Source organism: Chenopodium album, chromosome 12 (genome assembly GCF_948465745.1).
Source record: "Chenopodium album chromosome 12, dcCheAlbu1.1, whole genome shotgun sequence".
Classification (NCBI taxonomy): domain Eukaryota; kingdom Viridiplantae; phylum Streptophyta; class Magnoliopsida; order Caryophyllales; family Amaranthaceae; genus Chenopodium; species Chenopodium album.
The window spans coordinates 18,827,475-18,855,341 of record NC_137845.1 but is presented as its reverse complement, the minus strand read 5'-3'; the positions used below and the strand labels follow the sequence as shown (position 1 = coordinate 18,855,341).

Sequence of the window (27,867 nt, the reverse complement as noted above, 5' to 3'; positions counted from 1 at the left end):
TCGATCACTCCCACTGAAGTCTGAGAAATGACGAACTAGTAGGGAGGAATTTCGATCACTCCCGCTGAAGTCTGAGAAATTACGAACTAGCAGGAAGGAATTTTGATCACTTCCGCTGAAGTATGAGAAATTACGAACTAGCAGGGAGGAATTTCGATCACTCCCGCTGAAGTGTTCTCATCATTTTTTTTGTTTGGGCGGGAATAGTGTTTTGCATGAGTGGGACACATGTCAGCCATCTGAGGGTTAGTTTATTTTTACTGAAGTGATATGACGGTTTGGCTTTATTGCCTATTCAATCGCCCATTTACTTCCCATTTAATTCACTGTCTCCCTCTTTTCTTTTTACCTTCTTCATTTTTTCATCTTCTTCTTTCATTTTTCAAATTTTTCGCCCTTCATCTTCCTCACAGACGCCCATCGCTCCTCCATTGTTGCTGTAAGTTTTCGTCTTCCTCGTTCTTTTCGTCTTTATTTTTGTTTTGTTTTCTATTTTGTTTGCTTATTTTCTCTCGCTCTTCATTCTTTATTGAGATTTCTAGCTTTTTTTACTGTAGCTTGAAACCCTGTTCTTCGCTTGGGTTCTTGGTGTCACCATTGTTTTTTTGCTTTCTTGCTTCTGCAACTTTGTTGTAAAGGTACTTTCTTTGTACCTTTCCTAGTATGTATCTGCCCAATTTCATTTCTTTTTGTGTTTTTTTCTTCGCAAGATGGCGTCTTTTGATCAATTTTGATTATTTTCGCCCAATTCTTCCCGTTTTGTTGTTGTATTTGTACTCGCGATTTTTTCTTCCAATTTCTTGCGTTATTCTTTCTACTCTTGCTCTTTTGGATTTGACTGATCCTTGATTCTTTGGCACTCCATTTTCTTCATCTTCTTTGGGGGGCTTTTTTTGTCTTTGTAGATCTTAGGATGTCTGACGCTACTGACAGTCAAAATATGAGTGACCATTCTGTGGGCACCGAGTCATCTCACTCAGGTGAGCGTTCTGCGTGCACTTCTTTTACTTCCCCTGCTTCTCCCCCTCTTCCTTCGCAAATGGTAATGCCATTCGATTGCGCTCCTGCTGCGAGCAGAGCGAGTACTGCTGCGACTCTTCCTGTTACACCTGGATCGGGTAGTAGTCGTCCTGCTGACGGTAGCACTTTTCATCCTTTTCAATCCAAGCCTCGTCCTGATTTCTTTGACCCTTATTACGAACGGGTACTTACCTGTGACGGGGTCCTTTGTCCCATATCACCCGTTTAAGGATGCGCGCGATGCGCCATAAACAATTAGCTGACCAGGTCAAGGCTAATCCTCCTGATGTGTCCCTTGTTAGCCCCATTCCCCATATTCAGCCTTTAAACAGTTTTTCCTAGCTTGATGATATGGCTAATGTGAATCGATTTGATCATTATGTAGTGTGGGGAGGGGGGGCAGCGTTGCGACTTCTTCACCATTTCCTTCCCCGGCTGCGGATATGGGTGGGACGGTTGAGTCTCCAGTGAGCGCGCTTTTCATGATTGTCAGCCCACTTATGTTGTGGAGCCCGTGGAAGAGGGAAAATCTAATTTCGTCCTGGATGAGAGGTGTCACGGTCCCAAAAATTGCGTACGGGACTCTAGCTGGCGTAAGGATGCTAGGAAGTTAGATCTGGCTGCCGTAAGACAGAAATTTTATGGGTTTGACTCGGGTTACCAGCTGGTTTTGCTAGCTGAGGGCTCTAAGGTATCTGCTCCTCCTGCTGATCACATTGCCGTTTTTGCCTCTTAGCTAGACTTGGGTTTGCGATTCCCTCTAGACCCCAATTTGGACAAGGTTTTTCGTGCCTTTAATCTTTACATTGCCCTGTTACACCCTACGTCTCTGCATACCCTGATATGCTTGTTATGGTTTCTGCGATTTCGGAGGTACCCTGAATCGCTGCATTTGTTTAAGTCTTTAATGAGCCTGAGGAGGTCGTCCTTTGGCTCTAAGTCTGGCTGGTATTACGTGGCTTCCAAAGAGGGTAGGATCTTGTCTTATCCTAAGCTTGGTCGCTTTAGGGACTGGACAGTTAAATTCTTTTGGGTTGTAGTGCTCTCATCTTTTGCCGTGCCACGCAATTTCCTGGAGATTCGTGCTAATAAGGTTGGATTTACTGTTTCCCCTTCTAAATCTGCTCGAGAAACAAAGGCTTTTGATACGCTGCAGGAAGCTGGCACAGGTGATTCAAAGTTTCCCAAGTTCTGGCTGCCTAACTCTTTGTACATTGTGGGCAATGCGCAGTTTTCTGCTATGCGCTTGTGTTCTACTCATGAGCTTGGTAAGTCTTGTTTCTTGTTTTTCTGAGTGTTTTCCTTCCTTTACTTTTGCCTGTGTTGTGTTCTTATGTCTTTTTGCTTTTTTCTCTTTTGCCACCTGATTTTTCAGGTTATGACAAACTGGATAGGCGCATCCTCGGGCTGAAAGACAACTGGAAGGATCCCCTCACTGCCACTCCTGATAATCCTCCAAAACTTTTTGAGACTTTGGAGGTTAATGTTGGTTCTTTGAAGGGTGAGATCCGCTTGGCTCCTACTGAGCTGATAGCTGTTTTGGCACTATGACCGCTACTGATCGCGCAGGGTCTAGTCGTGCTGAGGCTGAGCCTTTATCTTCTATTGTTGGGAGATTACGGAAAACTCGTGATTTGCCCAAGGATGTTACTTCGGGGTCTGAGGCGTTAGTAGCGCAAGGTGCTCCTTCTGAGAAGCGTCCTGCTGTGGTTTCCAACTAGGTGGCACCTTAGCCCGCCGTGGTAAATAGGGGTGAAAGAAACTCGGTGTAAAACTGAACCGAACTGAATAAGAAATTTGGTTCGGTTTTTTTTTTGGGCGGTTCGGTTTCGGTGCCAAAAAAAAAAAAATTCGATTTCGGTTTGAGAAAATGAAAAACCGAACCAAACCGAATTAGAGGCCTAACCCTTAATAACCCCTGGCACAACACTGAATTACCCTAGGTATATAATGCAAAAAAAGAAAACCCTAATTACTCTCAGCCTCTCTCAGTCTCTCTCTCCACTCCTCCTACTCAATCCTCTCCTATCTTTTCTCCGACCAGTGACACCAGTCGACCACCGTCCAATCCACCGGCAATTCTCTCTCTCTCTCTCTCTTGTCTCCTCCTACTCTTTTTAAGGTATGCAATTAAGTTTTAATCTTTGCAATTTGCGATTTTGCTTGCGATTATACTTGTGAATTGCGATTTTCACTTTCAATTATTTTTGAGCAATTATTTTTGAGTTGGTCGATTTTGATAAATAAGTTAGGCTTGCCTTTGCTTGGAATTAGACTATAATTTAACACTGTGCAACTTGTTGTCATTATACTTGGAATATGACTATAATTTATACTGTCTGCTCAACTGCTCAATTGCTCTGCCTAACTGCTATGCTACTGCATGTACAATTGCTTTACTTAACTGCTCTGCTAGACTGCTAGTCTGCTACTACTTAATTGCTCTGCTACTGCTTAACTGCTCTGCTACTGCTTAATTGCTTACTGCTACTGTTTTTTATGTCCTAGGCCAATGGAAAACAATCCTGACCAACCTGAACTCAAACATGAGACTGACCAAGTCTCTAATAAGAAAAAAGAAGACGGTGCAAAAAGGAAGAGGATGAAAGAGTACTCCGAAGTTTGGGAGCATTTTGTTAATGAAGATTTACCTTCTGGAAGGCAGGCAACTTGCAAGTATTGTGGGATGAGCTACAGGTGTGGGGCAAAGAAAAACGGCACTAGTATGTTATGGGCTCATATTAGCCGATGTCGTAAGTATCCCTTTAACACCCCTAAAGATTCAAACAAAGTTCACTTTCATTCAAAAGTGCTAAAGTACTAAGTGCTGCTGGTGGTACTAGTGGGTTGACATACCACAAATTTGATGCTGGTAGTATTAGAAAAACTTTGCCGTACATGGTAATTGTTGATGTACTTCCATTTAAGTTTGTTGAAGGTATAGATTTTAGACACTTTTGTGGTGTAATGGAACCTAGATTTAATGTTCCTTCTCGAATTACAGTAGCCAAAGATTGTTTTGAAACTTATTTAACTGAGAAACGAAAGCTAAAAAATGTGTTAAAGAAATGTAATTCAAGAGTTTCTTTAACCACTGATACACGGACCTCTATACAACAAATCAATTACATGTGCTTGACTGTCCACTTTATTGATAATGACTGGAAATTACACAAAAGAATTCTGAATTTTTGTACTATTTCTAGTCATAAGGGTGATGATATTGGCAAAGAAATTGAAAAGTGTTTGCTTGATTGGGGGCTTGAAAAAGTCATGTGTATAACTGTTGATAATGCTAGCTCAAATGATACTGCAATTGGGTATATGAGAAGGAAAATGAATGGATGGAAAACTGGGGTTCTTAAGGGTCGTTTTATTCACATGCGTTGTGTTGCAGACATTGTCAATTTGGTTGTTTCTGATGTGTTGAAAAGTGTTAAGTAGTCAATTCAACGTGTTAGGCATGCTGTTAGGTTTATCAAACAATCTCCTGCTAGGTTGCAAAGGTTTAAAAAATGTGTCATAGATGAAAAAATCAACACAAAAAAGGGATTGTGCCTTGATGTACCCACTAGGTGGAACTCCACCTATTTGATGTTGAATGCTGCTATTGAACTTGAGGGTGCTTTTGAGAGGTATTCTGAGGAAAACCCTCACTATGTAATTGAGTTGAATGAGAGGGATGGTAAGGGTAGCTCTGATGTTGATGATTGGAACAATGTGAGAAGATTTTCTGAATTTCTGCAAGCCTTTTATGATTTGACCATGCATGTCTCTGGCTCTTTATATGTCACTTCGAATTTGTTTTTTCATGAATTGGTGAGTGTTGCTGTACTTTTGAAAGATCTAGAGTCAAGTGATGATCCGGATATGTGTCTTATGGCTTGTAGAATGAAAGATAAATATGAAAAGTATTGGGGTAATCCAGAAAAAATAAACCTCTTGATTTTTATTGCCGTTGTCCTTGATCCTCGTTATAAACTTGATTATGTTGAGTGGATGATAACTGAAATTTATGGTTCTATTGTTGCATCAAAGTTGGTTAATAATGTGAAAGAAGCTTTGAATGCTTTGTATGAGGAGTATCGTGTTTCTTCATATGGTGGTGGAAATAAGGTGGAAGTGTCTCCAAGTAGTGACGATAAAATTCCATTATCTCCCAAACATAAGAAGATTGAGGTCTTGAAGAATAAGTATAAGAAACACAAGTGTGAGAGAGATGGAGATGCAAAAATAGAGTTAGACAAATATTTGGAGGAGGATATGGCGGAAGATATTGATGATTTTGACATTTTGAGCTGTGGAAGTTTAATTGTTCAAGGTTTCCTACTGTTGTTAGAATTGCTCGTGATGTTCTTGTTGTCCCTGTGTCGACAGTAGCTTCTGAGAGTGCATTCAGCACTGGTGGCAGGGTTCTAGATCAGTTTAGGAGCTCATTAACTCCTCGAGTAGTGGAAGGTCTTGTTTGTGCTCAAAATTGGTTATGTGCTTCACCATTTCCAAGTATTGAAGAATGTTTAGAGGAAATTGAGCATCTTGAAGAAGGTAATATATAAGAACATTTAATCAAAAGTTAATTATTTTTCATTATGTATATATATTTATTTTGGATTCTTATGTTATGAATTTATTGAATTATGATAGACTTGAAGAATATGGCAATTGGTGATGCTGATATTGATGAAGTGGTCGAAATACTTGAGTGATTGAGCTCACTTGCATGCTCTGTGCTGCTACTGCTTTGCTGTTCTGCTGCTACTCTTGACTGTTGGATCTACTGAGTGTTGACTGTTGTTTCTTCTTCCTGCCGACTGCTGTTCTTCTGAGTGCTGACTGTTGTTCTTCCATTCTGCTGCAGACTGCAGTGCTGCTGTTAGTCATGTTATGTTAAAAACTTTGTTCAATTATGTATTTTTGTTAAAACTTGTTTACTTTAAGTTTGTATGGATTGATTGGTTTGATTTTGATACTTTGTTAGTTTGTTGTTAAAACTTAAAACTTGTTAAATTATGTGTATGCCCTGTATGAATTGGATTGGTTTGCTTTGGTTTTGTTTTGTGAAGTTGCAGTACAGTACTGTTGTGTTATTGTGTTAGTGTGTTGATGAATGAGGCCCAAAAAATTGCAGATTATTGCCCCAAATAAATGAGGCCCAAAAAAATCGGTTTGGTTCGGTTTTTTATCATGAAACCGAAATAAATATGGTTTGGTTTGGTTCGGTTTCTAAAGTAAAATGGTGCGGTGTGGTTTCTAAAATCCAAAAACCGAATTAAAGTGGTTCGGTTTCGATTTGGGCAAAAAACCAAACCGAAAACCAAACTTTCACCCCTAGTGGTAAATGAACCACTGAATCAAGCTTCTGATGATCCTAAAAATGATAATGCTGATAACTTTGCTAACAACGTTTTTGAGTTTCCCCCTGACGGGAAGGCTGAGATTAACGTTGCGGTGGTGAGAAACCTACAATTTCTGCTGAGCATGTTCTGCTCTATTCTCCCAGCATTGGTGCTACCATTGCTGCTAAGGACGCTACTAATCCTTCTACTGAGGCTTCTGCCTTCCAATTACCTGATGAAGCTATCACAGAGCTTCCCAAGATCCCGCCTCGCTTTGCTAGGCTTCAAGGCCATATGTAAAGTGCGAGCAGGGGAGGGCACACTCAACCTGGGAGTTCGCACAAACAGGATCATTCAATTATCAACTTGAATGATGATCATGTGGTCTCTCCTTCAGATGACGGCGACCAGCCCGCTGCCAAAAAGGCTCGTACTTCTTCTGCCCTTGATCTTTTTGCTTCTCATTCTGCCAACACTAGGCTTCCTGATGAGAATGCTGCTAAGGAGACTGGTACTCATAACTATAGTGAACTTAATCGTTGTGTTCACTAGTTTTTGAGCGATGCATTTGAGAATCCTCTCTCTGCGACCTCAATCTCTGATGGAGGTACTTTCCGTCCTACTGGACCTATAGAGTTTGGGGAAGTGCCCATTGATGTCTCTCTCCGTCCTTCGTTATGCCCCGCTGGGGCTAAGAACGCTCCATTTCGCCCTTTGATGAATGTTCGGGCTGACGAATCCTTGTTTGTGGATAACCCGCAGCAAGGTGACACCTTGGGTTATCACCTTACTCAAGGAATTTGTCTTCCTGCTGACTCTACTAGCGGTTCAGTCAGTTTTCCCGCTGCCACTGCGTGCCATGACTTGCAGAAGGTTAGCTTTCGTATCTCTGGTTTTTCTTTTTTCCTGTTTCATCTTTCTCCTTCTGCTTTTTTTTTATTGCTTTTGCCTTAGCTTATTTTTATCGTTTTGTTTGCTTGCAGCTTACCATGTATGTTGGCGACTTGGCTAATGCCTTGCTTACAGTGGAGAAGGAGTACCAAAATCAGAGTGCAGCCCTTGTTCAGAAGGATAAGGTAAGTTCAGTTGGCTCGCTCTGAGAGGGACGCGATGGCTAGTGAGGTGATTCTTGAGGGAGAGAGTGGATGCCCTAAAGCTTCAGCTAAGAGAATTCCAACTCACCAAGACTAAGCTGGCGGATTGTGAGGGGCAGCTGGGAGCTTCTTAGACCATAGTGCAAATGTTGGAGGCTGAGATGGCCGAGCTGCGAGCTAGGAGGGAGAATGAGCTAGAAGCTACTAAAAAGGAGGCACTTATATCTTTTGTGCTCTCTCCAACTTTTGCTAAGTTGCTCGCTGATCGTCTGATAAACTAAAGTTGTATCACCTAATCATAAGAATAACCTAAAACCACTAACTAATAATAGATAGGGATGTAGGGTCAAATCCACAGGGAAACAATGTTCTTCTATTCCTAATTAAATATTATAATCTAAACTATCAAGTAACCAATTTATTTTTTAAGAAGCCTAGGGTCACAGGTTCACCAATAATTAATATTTCGAGATAAAACATAATAATCAATAATTAACATTGCACATATAACATGATTAACAGGCTCTCGCAATTTATTAATCAACATAGATCTAACAGGCTCTCGCAATTTACTAGATCTAAGTTCCTATTGAAAATAGCCTTTAATATCAAATTAACATCTGCTCAATTCATCAATTCAATATTGCTATACTTTTACAATCAAATCACATCTGCTCGATTCATAATCCAATTGTAAAGAATTAAAACAATTCAATAAGAAATTATCATGCAATATCAATAATCAACAATAACAAATTATCCCTTCATATTAATTATGGATCCCCCAAGAACCCTAGAATTAAACTACTCACACATAATTAAATCTAAACTAATCAAAACATATGAAAAAGACATAATTAAGATCAAAGCAAGAAAATAAGCAATAAAGGAGAGAAGAAAGAATACCAAAGGAAGAAAAAATATGAAATTGCACTAAAAGAGGAAAACTTGAGTTTTATAATAATCACCAACTAAAATCTCTCTAAAGTTTTGAGTATGAAAAGAGAATAATGAAAAACGTAACTAAGAAAGATTACAAGAAAAGTATTAATCCTAAGCTCGGAGATTAGCCAAAAAAAAGTCCTAAATCGCCTGGAATTAGACACGCCCAATCAGGCGAAGGGCCGCCCGATCGGGTCCGCCTTTTTTCTCTTGTTCTTGTTTCTGGGCAGCCGCCCGATCGAACCATTGGCTGCCCGATCGGGCCTTGCTTTCTTTGGCCATGGCTTTCTCTTCTTTGTTTCCTTAAGCTTTAATCATCAAGAGCCCAACTCCTTCTTGGTCCATTGCTCGGACCAATTTCACGAACTAAGCCCTTAGTCACCTATACGGTCGGTATTGGGCTACAATCAACAGTCATGAATGTGCTACAAGCTTCAATATCTCGTAGTGGCCGTAAAACTATAGGAATTACCGACAAACCGAGAAATTCCTACAAAACAAATGCCAACCCTACAAAACACTTGAAACCATACATTAATGCTAAAAGTAGCTCCGAAGAGCTCAAATACGCATATAAATGACCATGGGATGGGGGATAAAATAGCATATAAAACACATATATCAAACTCCCCCAAGCCAAACGCTTGCTTGTCCCTAAGCAAGACAATGAATCAAAACAAATCATAACTTCTCCCCAAATTAAATCCAAAATTCATAATGTAACTCAAAGTCAATCCAACAAACATGCATCATAATCAATCACTCAAATCCATCCAATTACCTATCTTTCCTAACAATTATCATGTAGAACAAACCACAAGAGCAATATAGAATTCAAGACTAGTGCTCACACACTCGATTCTCATTTATGTAGTGAGTAAAAGATGTACTCGATCGCTCTCCAACCAACCCCTTTAATGTGAACAATGCCCTCCCAAACTCACAACACTCGTGTGTTTAAAGAGATAAGCACTCAACCTAGATAGTCGACTCGGAATATATCAATTCATCCTTCGCATTGATGAACAACTGTTTTCACATTCACACAATTCTATGTACAAAGGTCGAAGGTCTTTAAAGCTTGTAATGTAAGGCTAGGGAAAAGGGTATGAAATATTTGGGAAAAACGTGAGAGCAAAGCCATGCTTAAGGGAGCCAAATCCTAATAAAACCAAGGTCAAAAATAAATAATGACCAATCATCTCCAACATAACTCAACTTTACAAAGATCACCAAACATCCAAATCAATATTACACAAATTCACCATCACTTACAACTAGTGACGGATCCAGGATTTTATGGGTGCTGGGTCACCGACTCACCGTCACCAATCGACCACATACAAATCAATAATTAATGTATATATATTCTAAAAGCTTCAAAAAAAGTCATTCTAAAACTTTTGTATACATCCGGTGTACAGTAATTTACTGTACATCAGAGGACTCTTTTACCTTAATATGAGTAAAAGTTACCCTGACATAAATAAAAGTAACTCAATTTTACAATTTTTTGAGTTACTTTTATTAATAAAGTATAAATACTTCGTAACTTATATTTATATCAGGGTAACTTTTACTCATATTAAGGTAACTTTATAACGGATGTACAATATTTTATTGTACATCCGATTTATTTAAAAGTTTGTCAAAATACCTTGTGGGAGAGGAGGAGGATTTGTGACGAATAATGACAAATCACCAAAAAGATTTATAATGGTGAGATTTAACAAGTTACCTAATGGGAACTAAGAATGTAAGATTTGAGGGATGAAGGTAATAAATAAAAAATTAAATTTCAACAAGTTACCTAGTGAGAATATGTGTTCACTGGATCATGCTCATGGGCATTGATCTAGTGACCTCAATATAGAGGAGTAAGTCCTTAACCACTAGACTGATAAGCACTTGTGGTTATTAAATGTAATGTTTAATATTTGATGGCTTTTTTTCTTTTTGTTGGGTCACTTTGCTTGGTCACGTGACCCACCATGCACAAGGGTGGCTCCACCATTGCTTACAAGTTCACTCATAAAAATATGATATTATAGAACTTGAGTGAATAAACAAACTTTGAACATTTTTTTTTTCTTTTGAACTTGAATTTTTTTCTTTTTGAATTCTTTTTTTTTTCTTTTCTTTTAAGCAACCTTCAACTAGAACACTTGAACATTGAAACAAACTTTTTTTTTTTTTTTTTTGCTCTTTTTTATTCTTTTTTATCTCACATTGGAAATTTTCAACCTTGAACAATAAATTCTCATTTTTTTTCCAATCACTAAATTAAAAGAACAAATCATTTATCTCATTTTCCCACATTGTGCAAATTATGTGCACACTACAACTCTCTCACCTCACTAATTAAAAGCTCCCCCAAGCCATGCTTGGGACTAGTAACCAATGGGGCTAGGTAGGTTTGTAATGTGGCTAAATAAATAATAAAAGGGCACAAGAAACAACATGGGTAGCAAGAAGGGAACAAATGTTTCTAATATCGTCTGAAGGCCACCTAAAAAGAATGAACGCCTTCGTCCTCCTCATTGTGCATAATAATGAATCATATAAACATTATTCATAGTTGCAAACCAATAATTAAATTCATTGATATAACAGGAACTAACACATTTTCCTAACCAAATCAACTAGTCAAGCACTATATTCACAAGTAGTTGAACAAAATTGACGCATGTTAAGATTCCAAGGTAATCTGTAATACCCCGTATTTTTAAGCCATTTACTAATTATTAATTATAGATTTTTCCGAAATATTTTATTACAAAAAAATATCTATTTAAGTCCATATATGATTTTACAAAGATAATTTTATTACGCTTTATAAAGGATTTAATTATATGAGTCAACTCAAAGTTGTCGGAATTTCAACCTTCAATATTTTGCTTTCAAGTCAAACTACCAAGTACCGAATTATTCCTCCTTTCATAATCAAAGTCCACCCTTATATATACTACTCCTATTCACAACATTTATTAGGCCGGCTGCATTTATTGGGTCAGCAGCATTTATTGAGTCAACTGCATTTATTAGGCCGGCAGCATTTATTGGGCCGACACCATAAATGATTATGGTTGCAATAGTGCCATTTGAAGGCTATATATAGCCATGGTAGTAAGGCATTCTTACTCTATCTTCCTTCTTCCAAACTATCTTCTCCTTCTTTCCTCTTCATCTCCTTCTTTCTTTCATTTTTTTCTTGATCGTGAGTTGGCTGGAGCTCATCCTTACTGCCGCTCAACCACCATGACACTGCCACCTGATCGGGTCTAAATCTACCGCAAGTGTACGGGTCAATTACAGTAAATATAGGGTGAGCAAGGTATCGTATCCACAAGGAGGTCTACTCAAGTACCAAATTAAGAAACTAGAATATTATTTAGACGACGAAAATGTGAGAAAAGTAGTACTAAACTATAAACGATTAAGGCTTGCAAACTAATAAGACGATAGACAATAATAAGAAGTAGTTCTAGGTTTCGGGTTTCGCCAATTACTCTATAATGAAATTAAACTAATTGCAGGGTTGAACATACATAATATAACAATGATCGAATTACCAATAGTATGTAATCTCCTCTTCCAAGGTAGAAAACGCATATTTAAATCAACATTATGTCTACTTCCGTGATCACAACAATTGAAATAAACTCATTAAGAATAGGAATTCAAAAAGACCACCCCAAGTGTATAACTATTCCTAAAATTATACTACTTGACGTTTGATAATCCCACGAACTAGTATTGAAATTTCACTTCCGCTAATAATCCAATACCTTAAACATACAATCAATTGGCCAGATTAAGAGTACGAATTAAAACAAGATTACCAAATTGCAATTATATAAATCAAACCCAAACAAAATAACTCAATTCATTGATAGATTATAATGGACTACATCCCTAACCTAGAACAAGGGAATTTAGCTAGACATGGAGATTAAGAAAACACAATCAATAATATATAACATTGTTAATTGCATAATCTTAAAGAGAGAAGAGTAAACTCCAATTATAGAGGTTGAACGCTGCTCTTCGTCTAGAGGCGCGGTTTGCTGATGTTTCGTCCTCTTCTCCGGCTGCTCTTCGTCTCCGTGTGTCTTCGCTACTCCTCTGCTTCCCCTTAAATACTGTATCTCAATTTTGAGGGTTTTTCTTCCAATTCTTTGTGCGTGTGCAGCTTTTCTTTCTTGGGCCATTAGGAGTTGGTGGGTATTAAATCCCACTACTACTACTTCTTTTGCTTATATGCACGTGAGTTTTTAGTGGGATTTTCTTTTATTTGCAAAGTTGCAACAACCTGTAAACAATATGAAAAATGGGTTTCTTAATTTCTTTTTCCATATTAGTAACATTTTAGCATAATACAAGTATAATTAACTAAAAATAATCAATTAAACTTAATAAAGTAGATCTCATGATAAGACATTAAAATCTATATAAATACTTAAATTATACTCTAAAATAGCATAAAAATGATATAATAAAGTATATAAAATATAAACTTATCACCACCGTTGTCGCCACCTGCTACCGACAGCCACCGACCACCAAAAGTAGCCCCTTCTTCTTGATTGTTGCTGACCGTAAGTCCCAAAATATATACTTCTTAAACTTTCTATCATGCACTACTATATACTACTACCATACTACGTACTGCTACATACTACTTATTTTGTCACTACTATTTAATAATGGTTATCAACATTTCTATAATTAACTGATTTACTATTACCACTATATACTAGTAATGCTACTACTACGTACTTATTACTACTACTATTATTATTATTATTATTATTATTATTATTATTATTAATGTGTATTCTTAAAGATTTATAAAAGCAAATGTTAAATTTATAAAAAAAAAGGTTAAAATAATCAATTGTTCATTCACAACTAGTTAAAGTCGGTATTCTTAGCCCCCGTGTCTATGAGTTATAAAGTATTTGATTAGGATTATTTGTAACACCCTAGAAATTCCTTTCTTTAAAAATACATGTTTTGCTCTGTTTAAAACTCAAATTAGGAAAATCTAAGATATTACCGCCATCGTGAAAACGGCTAAGGCAACTATCAAAGACACACAACAGAAGACTCTCCTTGAAAATATTTAAAAACGACTCAACTTAAAAAGTCAACCAACGAAAGTAAAGTCAAACCAAAGTAAAACAAAGTCAACCTACAATTTGGAACCATTGTAGACCCTTAACAAAACCAAACCGAATTCAAAACTTTCACGTTAGTCTCACAAACATTAATATCATAAAATAATTAAAGCGATAAACATATCATAAACTTATGGAAACTAGCATGAATCGCTCTTCACTCAATGCCCATCCATGAATATGCTTCATCACCTGAAAAGTTTCTCTCTACTTGTTTCCACTACTCTTCATTAAAAATGGGTCATCTTAGGGCCAAGGTAAAGACAAGGCCAACAAACACACAACACACACAACAAAGCTTAGTACATAAGCGTAGTTAAACACACTAACATGCTTTTACCTATCAACACACAACTTACCTTGTTGCACCTGTTTACAAGCACACAACACGCCACAAAACTTCTCAATTAAGTAACTAAATAATTTATTTAGTATTGATTACGCATCGAACAGGTTTCCCCTCTAACCTGCCCCAATAAAGGGGTACTAACACAGAGCTAACCATGCCAGTATAAAATAACCACTCGTAAGTGGCGGAATTCCTGCGCATAATAATAAAAGGAAAATACAGCGTCCTGTACTCCCAGTAGAAGTTATGGTCAAATATAAAGTCGCATAACTCCCCCCATATGTTCATGCTCAAGGTATATATGTTCCAAGAGTTTTGGTGCGTAATCTCTTTCACTTTACGTTATTACATATTATTAAACTTAGTGATGACTCTCAAACCATAACAAAGTCAAACATTATAATTATTCAAACAATTAAACATTCTAATTTAATTCTTGAATAATTAGTGACCACATAATATTTAATGTTGAATTCTTTTTAAATCTACCTCGGTGTCAAAGACACCTTAAACGCATAATGCGCCACAAATCCTATCCCTCGGTGTTAAAAACACCTTAAGTGCACTAAGACACTAACATACAATTTTTTCCTCGTGTACATAGACACTTACATAGCTCCTTCCTCATGCTTATAGCATCAATAAAAATTATATGAATCATAATAAAATTCCTTTTCAATATTCCAAACCAAATTAAACATTTAGTTTAATTAAACATGCTTTCTATCATGCCATAAATAAAAGTGTGGTTCATATTCAACATGCCAAACGATTATTTTCAAATCAATAATCCATGACAAATAAATCATGCTTCATAATTCAATCACCAATATCAATCAATTCACAATTTCCAATCATAATCTAGCATGATACTACTTGGAATTAATTAATCAGATCTAGCATGCTACTACATCATCAAAAAATGCTAAGTACGCAAACGTACCTTGAATACGATCATAAAATTGCCACGACTAATAGAAATCACTCACTTCAAAGTCTCCTATAAACCAAAATTATAATACGGCATTAAAATCCACTCTACACAAATTTCCAGCAATATATACTCTTATTAAACCAATCATAATTTAATTAAAACAAGCTGAAAATTTATTTAAAACCCTATACTTTAATCCCAATTAATGGGTAATTAAAATTCTTTCAAGAAACTTGATTTTTAGCATACTACCAAAAATTCCAGCAGTATATATTAATAAAAAATTTCTGTAATTATGTTTTAAAACCCTTAAATTAAAGGTTTAAACCACCCTAAATCATAATCCTTCAATAATCAATTATTTATGAATCTAGGTGTAGGCGTCGTTTGAAGTGCGCCTACGTTAAGCATGTGTGAATATGCTTGGCACTCATAGGAAGTGGGAATTGACGTATACAATTAGGGACAAATAAAGTAGGGAGCCGCCAACAAGTGTTTAAGGAACTTGTAAACCATTCACGGATCATAAAAGGCAACCACGATTAAGGGACAACAATAGGCAACAACGATTGACCCGTGAAGGTTACATCCCATTCATAATCCATGAGATTACTAACTCCATATGGTTCGGAACCACGAAAGGAGGATCGGGGATGATGGTACGAAGTGAGTCATGGAGTCACATTCGCCCGTATTGGCCTCTACTCGATTCTTATTGTGAAAAGTGATTCCTGCGATCTCAAAGGCATGCAAACAAATTATTCAATTTGCTCCAAACTATTATTAGGCTAAATTGGTTGAATATTAATGCAACACATAATTCTAATATATCGTGATCACTTGATTTAATTAACAAAAAGATTAAAAAGGAACCTAAACCGGTCGTCCAAATTATCTTATTAGGCATGGTTTTCAATTACATATTCCCTTTAAACATGCAATATGGTGATCAATAATAATAATAGAATAAACATTAATATTGGAAGCAATTCAACAATAAATTGTTAGTCAAATCAAATATAAATTAACCAAATCTTGATACAAGCAATATAAAAATAAAATAAGTAATTAAAATAATTAATTACTCACATTACGCGCGTTTCTTAAAATTGCTGCGTCATGAATAAATTGTTAGTAACTTCAATAAAAATATAAATCAAATGGAAATTAAATTAAATAAACGTAGAGTTGATTTGGTCCAAACCCTCGGTTAATTATACCTTTCACGCCTTTTTTTTTAAGGACAGAACCTCGGGTGTTGTATGGACTCCTTGGAGTGCTTAGGGAAGGAATAATGTAATTAGAAATACAGGTTTAAGGTTTAGAATATGAGAGAGAGAAGAGAATGATTTTTGGTGTAGATGAGAGGAAGAGAGAATGATTTTTGTGCCCCGAACTGTAGAAAGGAGGGGGGTATTTATAGAGAAAATGAGTAGAGGGAACACACGGAACCCTAAAAAGATAAAACCCTAGTTTTGGGGTGCCGTGACACGGTAGAGGTTGTCGCGATACGGCAAAGCGTGCCATGACACAGCAGAAAATGTCGTGTCGCGGTGCAATAGCTGCCCTAAAATGATAAAACGCGTACATGTTTTACGCGGAGAAAACACGGGAAAATCCCATGACGCGGCAAAATCCACCGTGGCGCGGCACGTGGCGCCGTGTCACGGTGTACTTTTATTTCGAAATGCGTGAGAAAATACACGAAAAAGGCACCGTGACACGGTGTAGAGTACCGTGTCACGACATTATGCACCGTGCCACGTCATTTCTTCCGCGTCGTGGCATTTTAGCTGCTGCGCGGTAATTTCAGTTTTTTATGCGTTTTTAAAAGTACAATAACTTTTGATCCGTAACTCGAAATAATACATATAATATATCATTGGAAAGATTATCAAGTCTACTTTCCAACCCAATTAGAATCAGGTCAAAATCATTTGTATATTTTAAGATATTGCCGTTTTAGTGAAAGGGTGTCGGTTTTGGGTCGAGTTTAGTATTTTGCTCATATTTTCTTCGTTTTAAATCGGAATTGGGCTTATGATATAACCTTCGTTAATTATTATTATTTACAACTTTAAAATATTTTATATCTCACAAATCATCAATAATAACTATATACTAAAAGACACACCAGCAATGACACGTGTCATCTCCTGGTGTGTCTTTTTTTTTTCTTTAAAAAAATTATAAAAAATTAGAGATACAAATACTATAGATCGATCTTTTCTATAAATATAGTAACTATTCCTTAAAAAATGATATGGCATCTTTTTACGAAATTTTTTTTGTCAAGTTTTCTACGAAAATATTCTATGTATACGTACAATATTATATTACTTTTTATTTTGCAAACATATATATTTCCTCCATATATATTCTACTAAATATTCTTTCATATTATTCACACCGACCTTTAATATTCATGTAATATGAATATCTACTGTACAAAAAAAAATGAGGAATTAAAAAATAATTCGTATAATTATGAAACATCAATAACTACGTACTAAATTAAAGTATTGAAACAAATATTATTTTTTGTAGATTCATAATGATTACCTTTGCTAAAATTCTTAAAAATATAGTTATTGTTGATAAAAAAAAGGCGTCGTTTGAAGTGCGCCTACATTAAGCATGTTGTGAATATGCTTGGCACTCATAAGAAGTGGGAATTGACGTATACGATTAGAGACAAATAGAGTAGGGATCCGCCAACAAGTTTTTAAGGAACTTGTAATCCGTTCACGAATCATAAAAGGCAACCACGATTAAGGGACAACCAAAGGCAACAACGATTGACCCGTGAAGGTTACACCCCATTCATAATCCATGAGATTACTAACTCCATATGGTTTGGAACCACGAAAGGAGGATCGGGGATGATGGTACGAAGTGAGTCATGGAGTCACATTCGCCCGTATTGGCCTTTACTCGATTCTTATTGTGAAAAGTGATTCCTGCGATCTCAAAGGCATGCAAACAAAGATTCAATTTGCTCCAAACTATTATTAGGCTAAATTGGTTGAATATTAATGCAACACATAATTCTAAAATGAAAATTAAATTAAATTAAATTAAATTAAAAGTAGAGTTGATTTGGCCCAAACCCTCAGTTAATTCTACCTTTCACGCCTTAGTTTAAGTATAGAACTTCGGGTATTGTATGAACTCCTTGGAGTGCTTAAGGAAGAAATGATGTAATTAGAAATATAGGTTTAAGGTTTAGAATATGAGAGAGAGAAGAGAATGATTTTTGGTGTAGAAGAGAGGAAGAGAAAATGATTTGGTGCCCCCGAACTACAGAAATGAGGGGGGTATTTATAGAGAAAATGAGCAGAGGGAACACATGGAACCCTAAAAAGATAAAAACCCTAAAAAAGGTTGCTGCGACACGTCAACAGTATGCCGCGAGACGGTAAGAAATGCCGTGACACGGTATACTTTAGTGTGACGCGGGGTACTTTGGTGTGACGCAGGAAAGATTTGACCTACGGAGGATAAAGCGCGTGAAGGTTTTACGCGGAGAAAACACGAAAACATTCCGTGACACGGCACATGTACCGTGACACGGCAGAAAATGCCGTGACATGGCAAAGTCCACTGTGGCGCGACACGTGGCGCCTTGTCACGGTGTACTTTATGACACGGCACATGTACCGTGACACGGCAGAAAATGCCGTGACGTGGCAAAGTCCACCATGGCGCGGCACGTGGCACCGTGTCACAGTGTACTTTGTGACACGGCACATGTACCGTGACACGGCAGAAAATGCCGTGACACGGCAAAGTCCACCGTGGCACGGCACGTGGCGCCGTGTCACGGTGTATTTTTTATTCGAAATGCGTGAGGAAAGGAGGAAAAACACAAAAAAGCACCATGACACGGTGTAGAGTACCGTGTCACGATAATAAGCACCGTCCCACGTCGTCCTTTGCCGCGTCGCGGCATTTTAGCTGCTGCGCGGTATTTCCAGTTTTTTACGCATTTTTAAATCTACGATAACTTTTGAACCGTAACTCGGAATAAGGCATATAATATATCATTGGAAAGTTTATCAAGTCTACTTTCGAACCCAATTAGAATCAGGTCAAAATCATTTGTAGATTTTAAGATATTGCCGTTTTAGTGAAAGGGTGTCGGTTTTGGGTCGAGTTTAGTATTTTGCTCATATCTTCTTCGTTTTAAATCGGAATTGGGCTTATAATATATTTTTGGAATTTCAGGGCCTATCCAACCAAATAATAATTGGATCAAAATTATAGGGGCACAAAATCAGTTTCTCTCGATTTTGTGATGTGGACACAAAAAGAGGAAAACAAGTTATGGTGTAGGGAAATGAGCTAGGAAATGGATTGGTTTATGAAATGTATTGAATGGAAAAATGGATTTAAGCACTCTAAAGATTAAATACTCAACCCGAGCAATAATGGCGGTGAAAGGTTGTTCATCATCGGGTTTGGTTTTGGGGAGACATTTTTAGGTGTCTACAGATGTGACATATCATTATATAACATTTTGTTCATCAAGTCTTCTAAAAATAAATTTCATATACAATGTTATATGAGAGTGAGGGATAGCTCAAGTGGTTTAAGCTTCTCTCCCGATTCCAGGAGATCTTGAGATCGATTCTCACCCCTAATCTTGTGGCTTTCTACACACCAAAATATACAATGTTATGTGGAGTTTTTTATTCTATTTTGCAAATATATTTAATCCATATGTATCTAACTATATTTAGCCATATGTTTCCCCACAATTTTTTTGGGTAAAGACTGCTTAGAAAATACTTTTAAAAAAATCCTCTTAGAAAATACTTTTTTTTTTTTTTTTTTTTTTTTTTTTTTTTTTTTTGGAATGGAATAGGAAGGGGTGATTTCATTAAATAACAATAGCCATTCAGCACTTACAATCATTCCTAGCTTAAGAGATCTAGATTTCCAGTACAAGAATAAAACACCCCTAAACTAATGGCATCGCTTCTGAACTGCTCCTGAATAATTTTAGATGTCTTTTCATCGTTCTTGATGGAGCTCTATTGATGTATAGTCGCAAAAGTGATAAAACTTGATTGGTCATCAAGATCTACAGATTTGTAAGACGAATCTTCTAAATCTGCACCCCTATATCAACAGACTTGCAATTCCACAAATTTGCAAGAAGAATCTTCCAAATTTGTATCCATGCACATACTAGAAACAAACAATATTAAACCTTACGTGGAGGGACTGACTAAACCCTACATGGAGGGACTGACTATAATCACTATACTGATGGTGATCTTTATTAGCTAGAAACATTAAATTAGAGAAGAATTTGGGGATTACCGTCGATAAAAATCGATGGCAACCCCTAGGTTTTAATATGGTGGCAATGTTTGAAGAGAGAGGACATATAAAATTTTAGGGTTTTAATATGGTGGCAAGTCATTCTCCTTAGGAAATACTAAGTATTTAATAAGTTGCGCTACTTTGCAACCATATTTCTTCCATAACAATTTAACTTAATATTTTTATATCTATCGTATATGGTAAGGAATATTTGCGAAAAATACTATGAATTTTTTTTTTAAATCTAATTGAAATTGAACCGCTATAAGAATATTTTTAGAAAACTTTTTGAATGAAATTTAAAATGGAGTACATAATTTTCTCATTTTATGTATCTAGTTGACAAGATACAATCAATTGTTAAAAATACTTTGTTAATCATATAATCAACGTGACTAATAATGCTCAATTTTGTTAATCATATGCATTTTATTGTATTGTTAAAATACTTTGTTAATCTTATGCATACAAATTTAATCGATCTTTATCTTTCTATATTGAAATAATAAAATCTTTGAGCCGGAAAAATGTTAAAGGTCTATTTTGATTTGTAAATTAGTGGCCTATTTTCTTGAAAAATAGCAAAGACCAAATTAGGTTAAATGAAACATGAAAAAAAATATTTTAATTTTTATATAATTTATGAATAATCTCCGTACAATAATACACTAAAATTGCACATAATAATTAACAGAGGTACTAAGAAATACTAATTCTAACCGTACGCATCGCACGAGGATAACCTTGTATACGAAGTGTTTTTAAATCCTTATGAAAGAGTAAAAAGACCGGCTCACTCTATTAATAACCCATAAATATAATTTGACAATTTTATAAAGACCCGGCCCATACATTTATTGGACGGATCTGACCCATTTATAACTGCGGCAGGTGAGGGCTTTCATTGATGGGGCTCCAACCCATTGAATGAATAAGAAAAAAAAATAGCCCTGCCTCCTCTCTCCCAGTTCTCCGCGCACTCCCACCGACCGGTGACAAATACCCGGTGTCTCGAACTCAGAACACTCGGTAAGTCGGTTACTTCTTTAAAAATTTTCACTTTTCATTTTAATTTTTTCAATGTTTCAGCTTTTAATTTATTGTTTGATTATATATTTAAGTTGTAATTGATGAGAGCTTCTAATTCTTTTCTTACATAGTTACATAATTATGTGTTTTTTTTTTTTTAAAAAAAAAATAAAATAAAATTGTGATTATGAATGCTATAATTGGAAGACAAATGAAAGCTTATGATCCTTTTAGAAGGGAGGTTGAGATAAGTCACAAAAATTTATACATTGCGTTTTTGAGTATTTATAGCTTTTTTTTATTTTTGGAATTCTGATTAGCTATTCAAAAGTAAAAACATTCTTGATATGATAATTGCCGAATTTATTTGATTGGAGGCTAGTGAGTGATAAAGTCTATATTTGAAACAGTGAAACATGTTAGACGATGTCGTTGAGTTTAAGGAAGATGAAAAAATGGTGGCGAAGCTCAATGATGAACCAAGCAGGGAAGCAGAGGTAGAAGTAGAAGGGGAAGAAGAGGAGGAGGAGGAGGAGGAGGAGGAGGAGGGTTGGTCTTCAGATTCTGATATTGGGGAGGCTTTGCATTGGTTGGATTTGAAGGACATCGATGAGGGTGGTTATGAAGGCGGATCAATTACCCTTAATGCTCGACGGCCTAATGCTCATGGAGGAGCATTGTCTAGGCCAAGTTCTTCAACACTTTAGCCTCTCTCAAATTGTACCCAGAAGTTTACTCATCACATCCGTCCTTCTCCTCTAGAGGTATATAATTATCCATGTAGTTGTATCCATAGCTTCATCTTCTTGTACCATGTTTTATTTATGCTTCTTTAGTTATTTATTTTTGCAATTGTTGGTATACATGCGAGTTCTTTCTTGATGGTATGATTATGATTTATTGAATAACTTGCTAAATGGGCTCTTTCTCAAATACTTAGTTGTGCTCAAAATTGTGGAGGATTTGATAAGAATTATTTATTTAAATGTTGTCTATACATCGCAAGTTCATTTTTGAAATGGCACTTAGGGCCTGTTCTCTTCAGATTATTTTCAGTTTAGTTCAGTTCATTTCTTATCTTAATTTTCTTCTCACATAAAATATTCAGTTGAGTTCCCTTAAACACCCTATTAATTTGGGTTGTTGTTAATCCTACAATTCAACTCTTTTGTTTGTGTATTTCTTTGTTTGCCTGTGTTTGTGGGGAGGGGGGTGATGGAGAATGGAAGGGGGATTTATTATTTGAGTATTTTGATTTATGTTTCTTTGCTTTCACAGGAATGGGAGGGCAAGACAAATGTTGGCATGTCCAACTCAGTCACTACTGCAATTCGTGAGAGTGTACGGGGGATGGCTATTGGTAAAACAAAGAACAGGGAGAAAGCAGACCGTACAACTGTTGAACAGATGGGTATATTATGGTACTACTTGTTTTTATTTCTTGAAGCAATTTGTCTAAGTGTACCTCTTTTTGGTTAATTTTTTTTTAATTTTTAATTTTTATATATATATATATATATATATATATATATATATATATATAATATTATATATAGTTCCTTTCCTTCATATCAGATGCTGTATTTTTTACGGTGCCAGTGATGTAACTTCTGTTTCACATGTCATTAGATGATGAAGCATCACATGGGTCAACTAATAGAATTACTACCTCTGATTTAGAGCCTTAAAAAACAGTTATATGCTTTTGATATGTTAGGAAGCTAGGGTTAGTTTTATTGTCTGGTTTTGCTGACATTTTAAGGTGAATATATGGAATGATAAAACAATTTAAAAATATTTGACTCATAGGATCAAGCCTCCATACGTAATTTATTGGCTATTATTACATGGTGTGTGTTTTTTCCCGGGAGTACCGGTATGACAGGAAATAGAAAATGGTTTATAGGTTATGGTGTTATGATAGATACTTAGACAGTGCTGGTAGTCAGGTACTAGGTATTTTGTTTTGAAGCATATTTTATGTTGTAGACAATACCAATTCTTAGAGCTTTAGGTTATATCTTTCCATGTGAACTGGCAGCAGGGACCCTGGCCATCCTTCTTTCAGTAGTTCACTTATATTTTAGATATGTGTCTACAATACAAGAACTTCTGAGGATGGCCCTGTGGAATCGAATAAAGCTGTTACACTAATTGAAGGATCTTTTTCGCCACATTACACAGCCAATCAACCGTCATGTAATTTTTTTTTTTTTATTTTTTTAGAATGATAAGCCCCTACTTTTACTATTGTTGAATTATACTTGCAAAAACGATGTTGCCTCTGTTTTATGTAACCGCAATCCACAAAAATAAGAACTGCTGCTCTTCGTAATTATAGAAATTAATGCAAGTCTACAAACAGCCCCCCCAAATCCCCCCGGGCCACCCACCGCACACCCATCCCCCTTCTCCTAGTGCATCCTTGAAAACATATTAATAACCTCTTGATTGATAAGTTGATAACAATAAAGGTGTAGTTTTTCCGTTGGTCCTATGAGTGCATTTTCTGATTCTTATGCTTTGTTGATCTTGTTATTCTGATTTCTTAATGTCTACCTTCTACAATAATATTATTGTATACCAGGCTATTGACCCCAGGACTCGGATGGTTCTCTTCAAGATGTTGAATCATGAGGTTTTTAATGATATAAATGGCTGTATATCAACTGGGAAGGAGGTAAAATATTTTTATCATCTTAAATGTAGGATATCATCTATATCTAGAATTAACCTTTTTTTGTATGTGTAATGTAACAGTTAATTACATTACATGATTATGGCTTTTTTTTTTTTTTTTTTTTGCAGGCTAATGTTTACCATGCAACAAAATCTGATGGTGATAAATTAGCTGTTAAAGTTTACAAAACTTCAGTTTTGGTGTTTAAGTAAGTAAATTGATATTTCAACATTTTGATGATGTGAATGCTGAGAAATGTCAGTGACTATTTATATGGGGTTTCTTGAATGATTCTTGGCCTCTTGTGGGTGTAGTCTTTATGTAGATGGTGATAATTTAAATTACATAATATGCATTAGGCCAATAGGGGCAATTCTTGCCATAAACAGGATACTGTGCATCAGCGACAATTCATGCTGAACCAACTACTTGGGTATATTTAAACAGAAAAATTTTGAGCGAGCATGGAGCTTTATTTGCTTTTTATACTACTATCAAAGTTAACTGCATAATGAGCTGATTAGAAACAGTTTCACATCTATACTACTTTTTTTAAGAAAAAGTGAGCAAGTATAAGAAAAAGTGGACGAAGTAAGTGAATGTAGAATGATGGATACGTTGTGGGGTAAGAGGGATAAGATGGACAAGAAATAAAGTAAAAGTATTTAGTAAAAAGCAAAACACATAAATCGACAATGAAGGGAGTGTATATTTTAAAGGCATTGCTTTTCATCACACTCTACCTCATAAACCTATCATTTTTCTTTTTGAGTTACGAAACCTTGAATAGTTGTTCTTAATATATTTATATAGTTTTAATAACTGTAGCAAATTATGTAACTGATGATTTTTAAGAAAGTATCAATAACCATTACAAAGAGGAAAAAACAAAGAGGTCACAAATTCACAATCTTGAAAAAAATACAAAGATACCATTCTTCTACTTATTTGCTGATTTCAGCTCTCTGCATTTTCCCCCTTTTGGCCATTTCTGAATTAGGGATAGAGATAGATATGTACAAGGTGACTATCGTTTCAGATATGGGTATTGTGTAACACCCCCAAATCTCCCTCTACGGAAATAGACTTAGGCGTATTACCACTGCGTGATTACGCAAGAAACTTACTAAACAAAACCAATACTTTGCAGCGGAAAACTTCAATACTCCTCTCTTATTAATAATAGACTATTAATAGTATCCATTGTCATGAGTACTCAAAAATAAATATAAAGACCAAACATTTCCTAATCTAGGTGAAACCATTCCCGGGACTCCATATGCTCAATTATTGACTCCACCTAAAATTAGTCAACACTGCTTACCATTAAGGTAAACAGGGCGAACCAAAACAAAACAAGAAATACGGATTAGCAAAATATGCTAAGTACGATAAGTGCAAGATAATTAAACTCAATTTATTAGCAAACATGCTTTTGAAATCAATTCCATCATTTCCAATGATTTAACCAATAATTCCAACTCAAAATTCCGAAACCAATTTCAATAATCAATATCAATAGTCAATTCAATAAACCAATTCCTCTTTAAAAATCCAATTCCTTTAAAACCAATTCCTTCTAATCTAATTCCTCACCCAAGTGTGCACACCCCCTAAGCTAGTCTCCTTATATTACAAGGCTATTCTTGTGGAAAGACCCGGTCATACAAAGTCCAAGGCCTTATCAATAAACCAAATCTGCATAGTGGGATTACCAACATGCTTGTAAAGCATTAATAATAATAATTCAATAAATCCTCTTTAAATCCAATAATTCCAACTTTTAATATAAGGAAATTTTGACTTTTTCAACAAAAAAAAATCAAAAAATTGTTTTTACCACCAAAACTTCTAAAACTTTTATTTTATCACCAAATAAAAAATTAGAAATTGTTTTTTACCACCTGTCGTTAAAAACCTAACGGAATTTTTAAAATTCTTTGATTTTCGTGTCAAACACATGCTCTTTAGAGGTTTTGTGGGGCATTTTGGTCCTATGGGTCTAATTTGAAGTTATAATTGACAAAAAATGATCGAAAATGTCTCATTTTGCGTGTTTAAAAATACCTTGATTTGCGTGAACACGCAAAACGAGACATTTTCGATCATTTTTTGTCAATTCTGACCTCAAATTGGACCCATAGGGCCAAAATGGCTTCCTAAACCTATGAAAAGCATGTTTTGTGCACAAAATTCGAAGAATTTTTTTTTAAACTGTTCAACCCTCAACTTTCGGTGTCATTATCAATCCTGTTTCAAAAGCCACTGGGCTAAAGTCTTAACTTACTTAAGAACCTCCATCAATCCCTACTCAGAAAACAAATGACATTAAGAGACAAGCTCATCCTAGCAGAATCTAACCGGTAAAACTTACCATTCTTAAAGAGTAATAGATTCAAACACATGATACATAACTAACAAATCCACATGATTCATGACAATGAAACAAATAAACCAAAACAGGTTTCAGATTTATTAAAAACCAAAGTATCATGTCACATAGCTTATATAGCTACAACTTCAAGTCATTACAACATAGGTCCTAGACCCATACCAGTTGATGACTCCGTCACCAACTGCCAAGTTCTTCTCTGTTCGAACATAGTCCAACGAAATAACCCCATTCACAATAAACTGCCTCACAGACTCGTGTGTCTGACTCTTATGTGCCTTTTCTTACCATTGTAAATGCTGTTCTTAGCAACACATATAGCAGCTTGTGAATCACAATGCATTGACACATGTGGTGTCGGCTTCCCCCACAAGGGAATATCAATAAGCAAATTTCTCAACCAATCTGCCTCTTGAGTAGCAAGATCCAATGCGATGAACTCAGCTTCCATTGTCGATTGAGCTATACACGTCTGCTTTCCAGACTTCCATGAAACTGCACCCCCACTAAGGGTAAAAACATAGCCACCGGTAGAACTTGTTTCATCGCTATCCGTTACCCAATTTGCATCACAATACCCTTCAAGAGCCAAAGGATGACCAACAAAATTCAATCCCCAAGTCATGGTTCCACACACATATCTAAGCACACGCCTCAAAGCAACCCAATGTTGCTCACTAGGACAATGGGTATAGCGACTAAGTCTACTAGCTGCAAAAGCAATATCAGGACGAGTGCAGTTCAGACTACCAAGCACCTTAGCATATTCAGACACACTGTCTCCCACATTTTTCACCAAAGTTGATTGCTTTTGAACAAGTAGAGGTTGATTATGTTTTGTTTAGGGATGCCCCAAAACCTATTGAATAAACCAATGCTATGATTGAAATTCCTAGTACTCCTGTTCCTGGGTATAAAGAATCTGATACTGAGGACCACTACTGTCATTGTTAATGAATCTGAAATCAGGAAATTTGATCGTGATAATAAGTTTGTTAGAGGTCATCTTTTGAACAGCATGAAAAACAACATATTTGATTTGTATGTTAATATGAAATCTACTAAGGAGATGTGGGAGTCTTTAGAAAAGAAATGTGGTACTGATGATGCTGGAAAAAGAAGTATGTGACTGGAAATTGGTTGAAATTCAAATTGGTTGATTAAAAGCCTATCATGGACCAAGTCCATGTGTATGAAAATTATGTTGCTGAGATTCTTGCTCAAGGTATGAAAATGTGTGAAATCCTTCAGGCCAATGTACTAATTGAGAAATTACCAGATTCCTGGTCTGATTATCGAAATCACCTCAAGTATAAAAAGAGGGATTTAACCCTAGAAGAACTTGTGAGCCACATGAAGATTGAGGAAGCCAATAGGCTTAAGGATGTTTCCTCTAAGCCAAAGAACGTGTTAGCAGTCAAAGCTAACCTTGTTGAATCAAATGCTGACTCTGACAGGAAATCAGGTGACAATTGTGCCAAGAAGGGGAAATCTGAGAAGAAGGAAAGTCTCCAAGCTAAGGGCAAGATTGAGAAGAAGAACACTGTCAAGTGTTGGTCATGTGGTGAAGTGGGGCACTT

The 27,867-nt window shown here is 36.1% G+C and overlaps 1 long non-coding RNA gene and 1 pseudogene across 1 annotated transcript; one reads left to right on the top strand and one right to left on the bottom strand.

Annotated features, from left to right (window-relative positions):
• Positions 1-21,106: 21,106 nt before the first annotated feature.
• Positions 21,107-23,992, top strand: LOC145572187 (uncharacterized). Its single transcript, XR_014096715.1, has 4 exons — positions 21,107-21,215; positions 21,626-21,979; positions 22,494-22,636; positions 23,803-23,992. It is a non-coding gene; the product is annotated as an uncharacterized LOC145572187 (long non-coding RNA).
• A 2,423-nt stretch (positions 23,993-26,415) lies between these two features.
• On the bottom strand, positions 26,416-27,293 carry LOC145571024 (secreted RxLR effector protein 161 pseudogene; annotated as a pseudogene).
• Between the last annotated feature and the right edge of the window lie 574 nt (positions 27,294-27,867).